This window comes from Aquarana catesbeiana, linkage group LG10 (assembly GCF_042186555.1).
Source record: "Aquarana catesbeiana isolate 2022-GZ linkage group LG10, ASM4218655v1, whole genome shotgun sequence".
In the NCBI taxonomy this organism is placed as follows: domain Eukaryota; kingdom Metazoa; phylum Chordata; class Amphibia; order Anura; family Ranidae; genus Aquarana; species Aquarana catesbeiana.
The window spans coordinates 225,741,077-225,755,213 of NC_133333.1; positions in this window are offsets into that span (position 1 = coordinate 225,741,077).

A 14,137-nucleotide genomic window follows, 5' to 3' on the forward strand; every position below is an offset into this window, starting at 1 on the left:
CGGCTTACATATATGTGTGCACAAATAACTGCAGGTTAAAGTGGTAGTAAACTGCAGCTGGCAAAAAAAAATTAAAAATATCCTGCAAAGGCAAGAGCATAATATGCTAGTATGCATCGCATACTAGCACATTATGAAATACTTACCTTAGAACAGTGCTGTCACCGCTGACAGGGCTTCTACCTTCACCTGGGATTTTTTCCAGGTTCAATGGCTCTGGCTGTATGAGTGGCCGGAGCCGCAATGACGTCACTCCTGCACATGCACATGGGAGCCGTCGGCTGCGGCATGAAGCTCCAAAAGTCCACCATGGTACGCCGTACCTTCAGAGCACATGCACTTTTAGGACACATGAAATACTATGGCGGGGATAGGCGGGGGGTGTGTATTTTGAAGCACGTGATTAGAGCCAGAGGCTCTAATAGGCTTCAAAATAGGGTGGGCTCGGGGTGCAGAGCACTGCATCCTGATCCCACCCTGTTGTGTGGCATAGCGAATTAATTTTTGCTATTTCCACAGTAACGTTCCTCCCTGTCAATCAGCAGGCAGGTCAGTGAGACCTGTCTCCAGATTGGCCAAAGCATTAGGCAATCCTATTGGATGCCTAACACTTTGGCGGAAGAGGAGACACAGTGGAGGAAGCCTGAGGACGAGCCGTGCAGACACAGGAGCCGCAGCTGCTGCTTCCCGCTGAGGAGGAGAGCCCGTCACTCCAGGAGAGGAGCAGAGCCCCACCACACTAGCGGTAAGTGCCGCCGGACTGGCCTCGGGGGTGGGGTGGGGGTGGGGTTAGTGAAGTGACAGCCGAGCTTGGCTGCATTTGATGGGCACAAGTGGCTGCATATACTGGACACAAGTGGCTGCATTTGATGGGCTCAAGTGGCTGCATTTGATGGGCTCAAGTGGCTGCACTTGATGGGCACAAGTGGCTGCATATGTTCAACACAAGTAGCAGCATTTGACGGGCACAAATGGCTGCATATGATGGGCACAAGTGTCTGCATTTGATTGGCACAAATAGCTGCATTTGATTGGCACAAGTTGCTCCATATGATGGGCACAAGTGGCTGCATTTGATTGGCACAAGTGGCTGCATACACTGGGCATAATTGGCTGCATATGATGGGCACAAGTGGCTGCATATACTGGGCACAAGTGGCTGCATATGATGGGCATAGTGTCTGCGTTTTATGGGCAGAATGGCTGCATATCAAGGGCACAAGTGGCTGCCTATGACGGGCACAAGTGGCAGCATATGACGGGTACAAGTGGCTGCATATGATGGGGCACAGTGGCTGCATATGATAGGCACAAGTGGCTGCATATGATGGGCACAAGTGGCTGCATTTGATGGGCACAGTGGCTTCATATGATGGGCACAAGTGGCTGCATATTATGGGCACAAGTGGCTGCATATGATGGGCACAGTGGTTGAGTTTGATGGGCACAATGGCTTCATATGATGGGCACAAGTAGCTGCATATGATGGGCACAAGTGGCTGCATATGATGGGAACAGTGGCTGCATATGATGGGCACAAGTGGCTGCATATACTGGGCACAAGTGGTTGCATATGATGGGCACAAGTGGCTGCATATACTGGGCACAAGTGGCTGCATATGATGGGCACAGTGGCTTCATATGATGGGCACAAATGGCTGCATATTATGGGCACAAGTGGCTGCATATGATGGGCACAGTGGTTGGGTTTGATGGGCACAATGGTTGCATATGACGGGCACAATGGCTGCATTTGATGGGCACAATGAAGCTGCAATTGATGTGGGGGGGGGGGGGGGTTCAGTATTTTTCAGTTTGTTTGCCCCCCCCCCCAAATTTTGAGCACCAGCCACCACTGGTGTCAACGCATGCGGAAAATACATACAAAAGTGTGAAGGTATCTGTACTATTTTTGAAATGAATGCATTACTTGGTGTTATTTTGGGAAATAGTCTTGGGCACCCAGAGGAGCACCTCATGCACTGCCAAATTCTTTCCTCCCCGCACAGCAGAGCTCACTTTATGTTTCTCTCTGCTTTTCTTCCTGTACAACGCACACTCCTGTGTCCCTCTGCAGCTTTCCTCTTTTCTACGGCTCCCTGAACCATCAAACCTGCGGTGTGTGTACTGTGGTCAGAGCTAAAAGCCTGGCCATCAATGCGGTCCATCAGGTTCCTCCTCTCTCCTATCTGAGCTGACCATCAATGGCCCAGGGGAGGAGGGGTAAGCTGCTGTAAAGATGCCTTAGCTGTATGGCTCCTGCCCCTTAAAGTGGCTGCCGGGCTGGGCTACACTATCCTGTGCCATGGACAGATGCATTAGGAGGGCATCTGCCTATGGCTTAGGATAGTGTAGCCTTTGGACCTCCATACCCCCCATTGAAGTTAAAGTGTCTGTCAAGGCAAAAAAAATGTATAGCACATCTCTACATTTCCATATGTTTTGCCCTTATTAGAGGCCCTGCAAATATAGAAAAATTCCTGTTGATCTTCCAGAAATTCACTCAGCTCCTAAAATACTGTAGGGTAACAACGGACTGAATAATGTCAGCCCCTGTTGTGGTTGTGATCCCCTCCCACTGTCCTCATCAATGAAACATAAGAACTAGGGATGAGCTTGGGTTCTTCTTGGGTCCGGTCTGAACCCGGAAGGAAGCTGTCAGTGCCAGGCCAATGAGCTGAAGCCAAGGCATTCCCTGTCCTGAAGCTGCAATTACACAAAGGAGCGGGGATGCTCATCACATCATTGACCTGATATGGCCACATGGCCATATTAAGTCAACTCCATCAACCTAATATGGTCATGTGGCCATATTAGTTCAGTGATATCACAAGCATCTCCACTCCAGCTCATTGGCCCGGCACTGACATCTTCCTTCCAACTTCGGTCAAAACCAAGCTCATGCCGAATAGTGACTCATTGTTCTGTGGTCCAGGATAAAAACAATATGGGCTAATTACACGTCTTTATTTCTTGAACTAACACAGAATGTGTGTATAGGACACAGGGCAGCTCTTATCTTCTGAGATGATAATCTAGGTATATTTGTAGCGCTACTCCCATAGGAGCTCCAGGAGTTACTGTCCAGGTCTTCCCAACTTCAGCCCTGTAGCCAGGCACACAACAGGCTCATTCACTGTTTCTCCAAAGACCAGTCCAGGGGATGTTGTTTTTGTTGTTTTTTTAATTTATTTTGGATAACTCATAGGAATGAGGAAAGTGGTGGGATACTCCAAGAATAAGAATATGTACAACTGAGGTTTTATTGAAGTCCAGGTTTGTAATAAACAGTAGATTTCAGCTTAAGTAGAAGTAGAACCATTAGAGCAAAGTCCCTTTCGGTAGGAAAGTGTCTGGACAGAGCTCTTCAGGACACCAGCCGGTATCCCCTTTACAGACCCACATCTGACTATAACTAGGCACCAGAGGGGTAACTAGAGCACAAGGTCCCCAAGATCTTTCCAATGTCTGTACTCACAAAGTCCAAAGAAAGGTGGATCCCTCTTTCCAATCTTCCAAGTGATGCCCTCCAGTGATACCAGACAGATCTATGGCAGACAGCTCCCCTCATTCAGCTTCTTCCAAGCACCTGGGTCTAAGCATTCCTCCCTCCGGTCGTCCACCTGAGGCCTCTTACCTCAGCCTGTGCCTGAGAGGGCAACATGTCCCCCTCAGGCTGGACTCCTCCACTCTGGGACAAGACCCAGAGCTTTCTATGAGCTCTCAGAATATATACCATATTTTCCGATGTACAGGAATTCCCCGAGTTACGAACACAATAGGGACTGTAGCTTTGTTCGTAAGTCGAAGTTGTTCGTAAGTTGCAACACTGCATTCGTAAGTGTAACGTCCGCCTGTGCATGGATGTGGGATGTTCCGGGTGCTTGTTATGTTATCTGGGGCTCTTCTGGCCATGCAGGACATGTAGATGTGACATGGGATGTGTCCGGAGGTATCCAGGACCAGCATGGAGCACAAGTGGCCAGCATTTGAGGCCATTCGTAAGTAGGAGTCGTTCGTAACTCGGGTGTTCGTAACTAGGGGACTGCCTGTATAAGGCGACCGGGCGTATAAGACGACTCCCTAATTTTACAGTTTTTATACAGTTTTTGCCAATACTCACTGTATAAGACGACCTTCCTTCCGAGGCTTCATATTTCCTATATTTCCTTCTTCTTGCTGGAGCTGGAGCCATACCGCGCCGAGCCAATCACGGCGAGCGATGTATTCTATTAATGAATACAAAGCCTGCTCGGATTGACAGAAGCTGTAACATCATCAGCCCGCGCCTCTCTAACTCTCAAAGCCAATCCGAGCAAGCTACTGTATGTAGCCTGCTCGGATTGGCAGAGGTTGTTACTCCAATCTGAGCAGGCTCTGTATTCAATAATAGAATACATCGCTCGCCGGGATTGGCTTAGCGGTGTATACTGTATGTAGCCGAAGCTACATACAGTATTACCGCACATCCGACAGGCAACATACAGGGGGCTGCATTTTATACCCGGCGTATAAGACGACCCCTGATTTTTGGCCGTTTTTTTTAAGTGTAAAAGGTCATCTTATAGGCCAGAAAATACGGTACTGTCTCCCAGCCTGCCTCCCTGGGATAGGCTGGGGCTGTATCAATATTCATGCTGCCATCTGCATAGCTCAACACCTATCATCCAAAAACTTCTCAAGTTGTCTGGATACAGATGGAGCTATCTAGCATACCGGGGGCAGCAGAGCCCACAGATCAGACCTAACTAAACAATCACAGTTCACTGGATACTGTGAGCCAAACTATGATTTTACCTTCACAGTGTAGCAACTAAATTTACCTATCAAAAACACATTCTAATGCCCCGTACAGACGATCGGACTTTCCGCCAACAAAACCGTGGATTTTTGTTGAAGGATGTTGGCTCAAATTTGTCTTGCATACACACGGTCACACAAATGTTGGCCAACAATTCCGAACGTGGGAACGTGGTGACGTACAAGACGTATGACAAGCTGAGAAAAATGAAGTTCAATAGCCAGTGTGGCTCCTTCTGCTTGATTCCGAGCAGAATATCCTAGCACCTACCTAGGAGGGTACTAAATATTTTGCACTTATTGAACAGGTATAAGAACAGTGGTATATTAAACTGACCCAAAGGGACTTTATTTTTAGAATGTACAAATACTCAAACACATTTTTCTAAAGGCGCTGAATGTAATCACCCCACCTATATATGAGGGTTCTTCAAAAAGTGTCCTCACATTTTTTTAACTTTAAAAGGCAGTCCTTTGGTACAACCAGTCTTCTGTTCCTGGTTGACGAGTGAGGATTATTTTCACTGATTTTATTTAGAAATTTGCAGGATCTGAGTCTGATCAATACAAATTATTGATCAGCCTTTGAGAGTTTAGAGGTTCATCAGAGGAACGGTCAATTCACACCAGCAGAATGTGAAAACACCCATTATATAATATCTTTTATTCTTAATCTTAATATCATTCATTCATTTATTTATGAGGGTTTAAAAGCATTTTAGAACAGTTTACAAGCATTTTGAAGCATATTGTGCTGTTTTTGGACACAGGAAATGCTCATAAAAAGTGTTTACAAGCGTTTTACAAGCACGATTCAAGTTTTTCCATAGGTTGGGATGGGAGGCGACAACATCTGAGCTTGCCAGGGAAATTCTGCATCAAAATGCCTTAAAATAAAGGAAATGTATAGGCAGCCATTGCTGTCATACTTTTCAGAATGCTAATTGACTGGCTGTGTTTGATTCAGAGTGTTAGTCCACTGAAAAGTGATGTTGTAGTTATAGATGAAGCATGGTGGGTCATCTCTCTGGTTCTCTGGCTGACCTTCTCATCCAACATCAGTGCCTGACCTCACAAATGCGCTTCTAGAAGAATGGTCAAACATTCCCATAGACACACTCCTAAACCTTGTGGACAACCTTCCCAGAAGAGTTGAAGCTGTTATAGCTGCAAAGGGTGGGCCAACTCAATATTGAACCCTATAGACTAAGACTGGGATGCCATTAAAGTTTATGTGCATGTAAAGGCAGGTGTCACAATACTTCCGGCCAATAAAGTATATATATATATATATATATATATATATATATATATATATATACAGTAGGGACGGAAAGTATTCAGACCCCCTTAAATTTTTCACTCTTTGTTATATTGCAGTTAATTTTTTTTCTTCATTAATGTACACACAGCACCCCATATTGACAGAAAAACACAGAATTGTTGACATTTTTGCAGATTTATTAAAAAAGAAAAACTGAAATATCACATGGTCCTAAGTATTCAGACCCTTTGCTCAGTATTTAGTAGAAGCACCCTTTTGATCTAATACAGCCATGAGTCTTTTTGGGAAAGGTGCAACAAGTTAATATACAAAACACATGTCAAATGAATAATCAATCCAAAAATAAAATGTTCAAAGTGATAATAAAAAGTCCATGTATAAAAAATAGATCACCCAAGTGATATGAAAGTATCTTAAAAAAATTCCAAAAAACATAAATTCTTGCTGTGAGAAGAAAAAAGCGTGCTTGCTCCACCACCGTGAAATCAGACTGGTCGCTTACCAGAAACTCATGATCCCCCGTTACAGAGGATCAGAGAAAGCTGTTTGTTAATACTGCTTCGAACCACGACCAATGGATCAGAGACCTTATACCGAGATGGGACATCAAAGACTGCAGGGTCAGGCTAAAGATGTTCACACTGACAGGTACTCAGATATCAGCCCACAGCATTGCAGATACGGTCATAGAAGGAAAAAAAGGCTCCATATAGTGTAAAATCATTGACTTTATTGGATAAGTAAAAGGTTAAACTCACATGTTAGTAGACAATAGTAGGCATGTAGTGTAGTCTGGAGCGCCGGCCGGAGGCTCACAGACAGCCCGTCCTACTGGAAACAACAGCAGCAATGGGAGGTGACGAGAACACGTCGCTCTGCCCTAGGCCCTTGCGACCACGCAATTTCATCTCAAAACTAACATCGCACACATTGAGTCCCTTAAAACCACGCAATATCATCTCAGCACACCAGACTTAGACCCTTGCAATCAAGCAAGTCGTCGCGGCAGCCTAAAAACACTCATAGTGACCTTCGCAACCACACAACGTCAGTTCATCTCCAATAGCGGCAAAACATCCCAGTCACAAACCAGATTACAAACACCACGGGGCACCAAATCAGCCTCGCATACACGTAGCGACATCCAGTTATACATTTGTCTTCAGTGGCTACTTATCATCCTCTCTGTCTTTTCCTCAGGTCAGTTAAGTTCAGGTTTATTCCTACACCTGGTTGGTCGTTTCTCCTCAGGTAAAAAAAAAAAAAAGATATATATATATATATATATATATATATATATATATATATATATATATATATATATATATACACTGTATATATATATTATATGGGGAAGAACATACAGTCGCATTCCAGGGCCAATAGCATGGCAAGGGTAGGTCATTTTTTTTTTCAGCTAAAGGAACAAACATGTTACTCTTATGTCACCCTCATTGTAGGTTCCGGTTGACCCAGTCTTGATCCGTGCCAGGACCTCGCTGCTAGGGCGTCACGCAGGTGTGTAGTTCATGGATCCTTCTCCAAAACTCAGTCACTGTGCCCCACTTGCCTTCTGTCCAATACTACATCTCTTCATAATACTTGCACCCCCTTATTTTTTACAGTTGGAGTCATGTCGCAGGCCGGCAATGATGACCTCCCACCCGTCCCTCTGTCACCCTCTACGAGCTTTACAGAGTGGCAGCCTGCAGTCCCTCTGCACTTGGACCATTCCCAAGATCATAGCTGAGCTGAGACGGAAGGGCATCCCCTACCCTGCTACGGCCAGGAAGGCTTGGCTATTTAGGCTACTCTTCCCGCCAACAGCTGCTACAGGACCCAGCAACTGGGTGGACTCGGTTTCCAGTGCTCTGCGCCCCGAGCCTAACCTTTTTTGAAGCCTATTAGAGCCTCTGGCTCTAATCATGTGCTTCAAAAAAACAGCCCCCCATTGGAATTCATGCATCCAGCGTCCTGCATAGGGTGGACGCATGGATAGGGGGGGCGGCGCCCATGCGCCCCTAATGGACGTCCCCCCCTGGTCAGCTGACATCACAGAGCTGGTCCAGGCTCAGGAAAGATCCTGACCATAAGTTCAGGATCCGCCCACATGCTTGGACCGGCACCTGGCTCAGCCTTTCAGCAAGCCGCTGAGTGCCTGAGCCGGCTGCTCCCACCCCCTCCACAGCCCACCTAGGTAAGTATGATTCCAAAAAAAAAAAGTTCCCATACTTCTCTTTTAAATTACCAAGCTGAAGTTAAAAGCTAAAAGGTGAAAACCCTGTGAGCTGCTAAACTTAATAAATGAAATGAAAAATAAAAATAAATAATAAATTAGTGTAAAATAAAATAAAATACAAACAATATAGACAGCTGCCAGCACTCCCCACACTTCCCTAAATGTGACAATACAAAATTACACAACAAATGTGCGGCGCTAAGACCAAACAGTGAATAACTAGATGAAATAACTATATAAAGAAAATATATATATTGCACAAATCTACAAAAAAAAATGAAATAAATGAATATATGAAATTAATAATAAAATATATCCTATGAAACAAATCCAAAAACGTGCAAATAACATTCTATTGTTTGTAATGTCCAAAGTAATGTGCAAGTGCTCTGTGTGCTGCACAGTATCCTTTAATATATATGTTAAATCAAATTCTTTGACAGTCCATCAAAAAACCATAGATAAAAGTGAGGCAGGTGCCTTCATGCGGTGCGCACACAATCCTTGTGTACTCCTCCACCAGATGTACCCTCACCTTAAGGGCTTTGTATAAAAGCCTGTAGTAAATGTTAACAGCATTAAGAGATACCTCACTCCTGTGATTCCTCCTTCCTGTGGTAATTATTTGGCTTAAAATGCGGATCAAGAAAAACTCCTTCTTCCTGGTTACTGTTTTGTCACAATCTCGTGACTTCCTCTGGGATTTGTGTGGCAAATCCCAGAGGAAGTCACAAGATTGTGACAAAACCGGTAGGAGGAGCTTGATCGGCTGACGTGAAAGGAATCGGGAAGTGCTCTGGAGCACAGGCTTAGGCCGTGGTGAACACCGCTGACCAGGGCTGCAGATCCGGTTTCAGGTGACACTATAACCCCATCACACATGAGTTTACTAAGGCGTGTTTTTTTTATCATGAAATGTGAGTGTAATTCTTGTGGAGTTTAAGTTGTAATAAATCTTTTTAAAAAACTATATCACACTATTGCAAGCCTCTGTTGTTTCTACATGTGACATATATGAGAGGAGGTTGCTGGTAACCAATAGGAAGGAGTTGTTCTTGATCTGCATTTCAAGCCAAATAGTTACTACAGGAAGGAGGAATCACAGGAGGATCTCTTAATGCTGTTAACTTTTAATGCAGGCTTTTATACAAAGTCCTTAAGGTGAGGGTACATCTGGTGGAGGGGTACACGAGGATTGTGGGCGCACTGCATGAACGCACCGGCATCACTTTTTTCTATGGTTTTATGATGGACTGTTAAAGAATTTGATTTAACATATATTAAGGATATTGTGCAGCACACGGAGCACTTGCACTTTACTTTGGACATTACAAATAATTGAATGTTATTTGCACGTTTTTAGATTTGTTTCATAGGATATATTTTTTATTATTAATTTAATATATTCATTTGTTTAATATTTTTTTTAGTAGATGTGTGCAATATATATAAATATTCTTTATATAGTTATTTCATCTAGTTATTCATTGTTTGGTCTTAGCGTCGCACATCCGTTATGTAATGAAGTTAAAAGCTGATTGGCTACCATGCACAAATGCACCAGATTTTTCACTATCCAGTTCTCACAAAACAGTTGCCACCATTGTAAGAGTTTTTCTTTCTTCTGGTTCTGGTGCCAGATGCTGTATTATCCCAGTGTGGACAAAATCTGACAGGGGGTTCTAACCATTCCCTACTCTTTCCAAAACTTAAAAAAAAAAACATATCTTGCCTGTAAATGCAATTTAACTTTTTAAACCCAATTTTCTTTTAGGGATACTCCTTTAAAGCAATCATTTGCCAAGCCTTAAATGCAACTAGCACTACATGTTTTATGGGAAATCTAGATGGAAATAAATCACATTAATGAGATATTGAGATATTAATCACCCAGCTGTGCATATGAAATTACCTGCAAAAGATGTACTGTTGGTGGGACCTGAGGACAGGTTTAGGTGATACTGCTATAAACCCAAAAACAAAAAACTGAATATATTGCAGCTTGCCAGCCTTAGATATGGCAGCTGCCATATCTCGTGACTTCCTCCAGTAAGATGCTGTAGAGTTGATTTACTAAATCAACTCCACAGCATCTTACTGGAAAGACCATAGAATAAAAAAAAAGAAAGGAAATCCAGAAAAAAATGAGTGCAGCTGCCATATCTAAGGCTGGCAAGCTGCAATATATTCAGTTTTTTGTTTTTGGGTTTATAGCAGTATCACCTAAACCTGTCCTCAGGTCCCACCAACAGTACATCTTTTGCAGGTAATTTCATATGCACAGCTGGGTGATTAATATCTCAATATCTCATTAATGTGATTTATTTCCATCTAGATTTCCCATAAAACATGTAGTGCTAGTGGCATTTAAGGCTTGGCAAATAATTGCTTTAAAGGAGTATCCCTAAAAGAAAATTGGGTTTAAAAAGTTAAAGTGCATTTACAGGCAAGATATGATTTTTTTTTAAGTTTTGGAAAGAGTAGGGAATGGTTAGAACCCCCTGTCAGATTTTGTCCACACTGGGATAATACAGCATTTGGCACCAGAACCAGAAGAAAGAAAAACTCTTACAATGGTGGCAACTGTTTTGTGACAACTGTCTATAGATGACCACACACACAGTATATTGATAAGATCATTCAATTGATCACTCAATGTGGCTAAATTAATATAATTCAATAACAATCGTAATCCAAAAACCCTCCTGATGCGATTAGCCTAATGTGGTCATATTAGGTCAATGATGTCATGAGCATCCTGACTTCTTTGTGCACATGCAGCTCTAGGGTGGGGAATTCCCAGCCTGCAGCTCATTGGCCCGGACTGACAGTTGACTTCCGGTTCTGGCAGAACCGAGTTGAACCCAAGCTCATATTTACTCACATATACAGTATGTATCTCATATCTGCATTTAGCTTTTTGCCTGGAATTAATCTTTAATGGATCTAGTTCTCCACCTAATTCACATACAGTATGGCACATTTCATTAGTAAATAGATTTCTTCAGCAGTGTACAGTAATACTATTTCCCCAAGCACTAAGAGGAGACACACAGGCACAGTGTATATCATTCTTCTCCTCACCATAGAAACTTCTCTGCTGGTGGAAATATGTTGGACCAGTCAATTGTGAGCCTGAAAGCAGCACTTGTTAGGTACCAGTCCCAAAGTAAAACGGCTTGACTCCTGGAGAAATACCATTACACGCCCTACTAACTTCTACTTAATTTCTCCAAAATATTGTGGGAACAAGTTTTACCAAATAATTCTTGTCAGCTGATCATCAAGCACTCATGCCTACTTAATGGCCATGAACACCTATTGTCATTTTTGAAAAAAAAAATACAAAGTCTATATCTGCTTAGAAATTGGTTTCAAAGTATACCTAGCAATAGATATACAGTGTTTTTCATTTAAAGCATATATAGTTGATTGGGAAAAAAGGGGGTATGTGATAGGCCTGCAGTGCCCCTACTCAACGCCAGATCAATCCTACAGCTCTGATAGCAGTACACACACTGAGAAAAAATGTATATATAAATAATAATACTTTGAAATATGATATGAAAAATATTCAAAAGTACTCAAAAGATACTGAGCAGCTGTTAAGATAAAATAAAATGGAGGCAAGTAGTATAGATATAAAAAAAGTCCAATCCCTGAATCATATAAATATTAAAACAGCGCTGGAAATAAAATGATAATATAATAATATTATAAACCAGTGGCAAAACACCCCAGTTGTAAACAGATATGTAGCAGATGGTCGTGGTGAGCAGTCTAAAGCATTTAAAAGCATTCAAGGTGTTAGGAATAGGGATGAGCTTCGTGTTCGAGTTGAACCCATGTTCGACTCGAACATCGGCTGTTCGATCGTTCGCCGAATTGCGAACGTTATGGGCCGTTCGCGCTAAATTCGTGTGGCGCGTCACGGCCCATAATTCACTGCGGCATCGCAGTGCATTGCTGGCTGATGATTGGCCAAGCATGCACTATGACCCGCATGCTTGGCCAATCACAGCGCCGTCAGTAGAGAGAGCTGTAATTGGCCAAAGCCAGGGTGGCTTTGGCCAATTATGGCTCAGGGGATTTAGTACACACCCCACACTATATAAGGCCGCCTGCACGGCGGCCCTGTGTAGTGTGTGTTTCGGTGTGCTGAGAGATAGAGAGAGAGAGAGACAGTGTCATTTGATTTGAGTTAGATAGATTAGGCAGAACAGTCAGTCAGTTAGCTGCACTTACAGTGTATTGTGTATATATATGCATCCCAGGTGTTGCATATATATATATACACTGTATTCAGTTTAGCTAGATCCGTTCCTGTTATCTTCTATCTAGACTATTTACATTTAATGCAGTGCGTCCTGCTCACAGTGCTCAGCTAGATCCGTTCCTGTTATCTTCTAGACTATTTACATTTAGTGCAGTGCGTCCTGCTCACAGTGTTCAGCTAGATCCGTTCCTGTTATCTTCTAGACTATTTACATTTAGTGCAGTGCGTCCTGCTCACAGTGTTCAGCTAGATCCGTTCCTGTTAAATTCCTACTGACAGGCAGGCTTGTCTGGTTACAGTATATAAAGCTACCTGAAGAAAATTACAGGTGTTCTATTTGATCCTATTAGTACCACGGTCAGGCAGCTAGACTATTTACATTTAGTACAGTGCGTCCTGCTCACAGTGTTCAGCTAGATCCGTTCCTGTTATCTTCCTACTGACAGGCAGGCTTGTCTGGTTACAGTATATAAAGCTACCTGAAGAAAATTACAGGTGTTCTATTTGATCCTATTAGTACCACGGTCAGGCAGCTAGACTATTTACATTTAGTACAGTGCGTCCTGCTCACAGTGTTCAGCTAGATCCGTTCCTGTTATCTTCCTACTGACAGGCAGGCTTGTCTGGTTACAGTATATAAAGCTACTTGAAGAAAATTACAGGTGTTCTATCCCAGCTTAGTACAGCTACAGGCCATTAGTATGTCTGGAAGGCCAAGAAGGAGAGGCAGACAGTCACAAGCCAATAAGAGAGGGCAAGCAGGCTCTGTGTCTAGTGCTGGTCGTGGAGACGGTGCATCCTCATCAGCACGTGGCCATGGGACACGCTTGGCCTTTTTTTCGGCAGCTGGCCGTGTTGAGCCGCAACATGCGGAAGACTTGGTCGAGTGGATGACCAAGCCGTCCTCATCCTCCTCATCCTCTCTCACCCATGCCCAGGGTGCTTTGTCTGGCAAAGCAGCGGCCTCTTCCCTCAGCTCAATGTCATCAGTGACTCCTTCCCTAGCTCCACCATGTCCTCATGAGGATTCCCTCGAACTGTTTGACCACAGTGTTGGGTACATGCTCCAGGAGGATGCCCAGCGTTTGGAAGGCTCTGATGACGATACTGAGCTCGATGAAGGCAGTAACATGAGCACGGACAGAGGGGGTGCCCAAGAAGGACAGCAATCTGGCAGTCATGCTCCCCCTGCTGCAGCATACTGCCAGGTTTGCTCCAGTGATGAGGAGGGAGGGGATGATGAGGTCACTGACTCAATGTGGGTGCCTGATAGGAGAGAGGAGGAGGAGGAGGAGGAGGAGGAGGAGGAGGCGGCGGCACATCACCAACGAGGCAGGATGCCCTCCAGGGGCCAGCCTAAGGGCAGCACATTGACTGCATCACACCCCAAAGCTCCACATGTGCAGGGCGCTGCAGTCTCTGCGCGTTATTCAAAAAGTTCTTTGGTGTGGGCCTTTTTTGAGACGAGTGCATCAGATCGCACCGCTGCTATTTGCAACATATGTCTCAAGCGTATCTCGCGTGGCCAAAACATCTC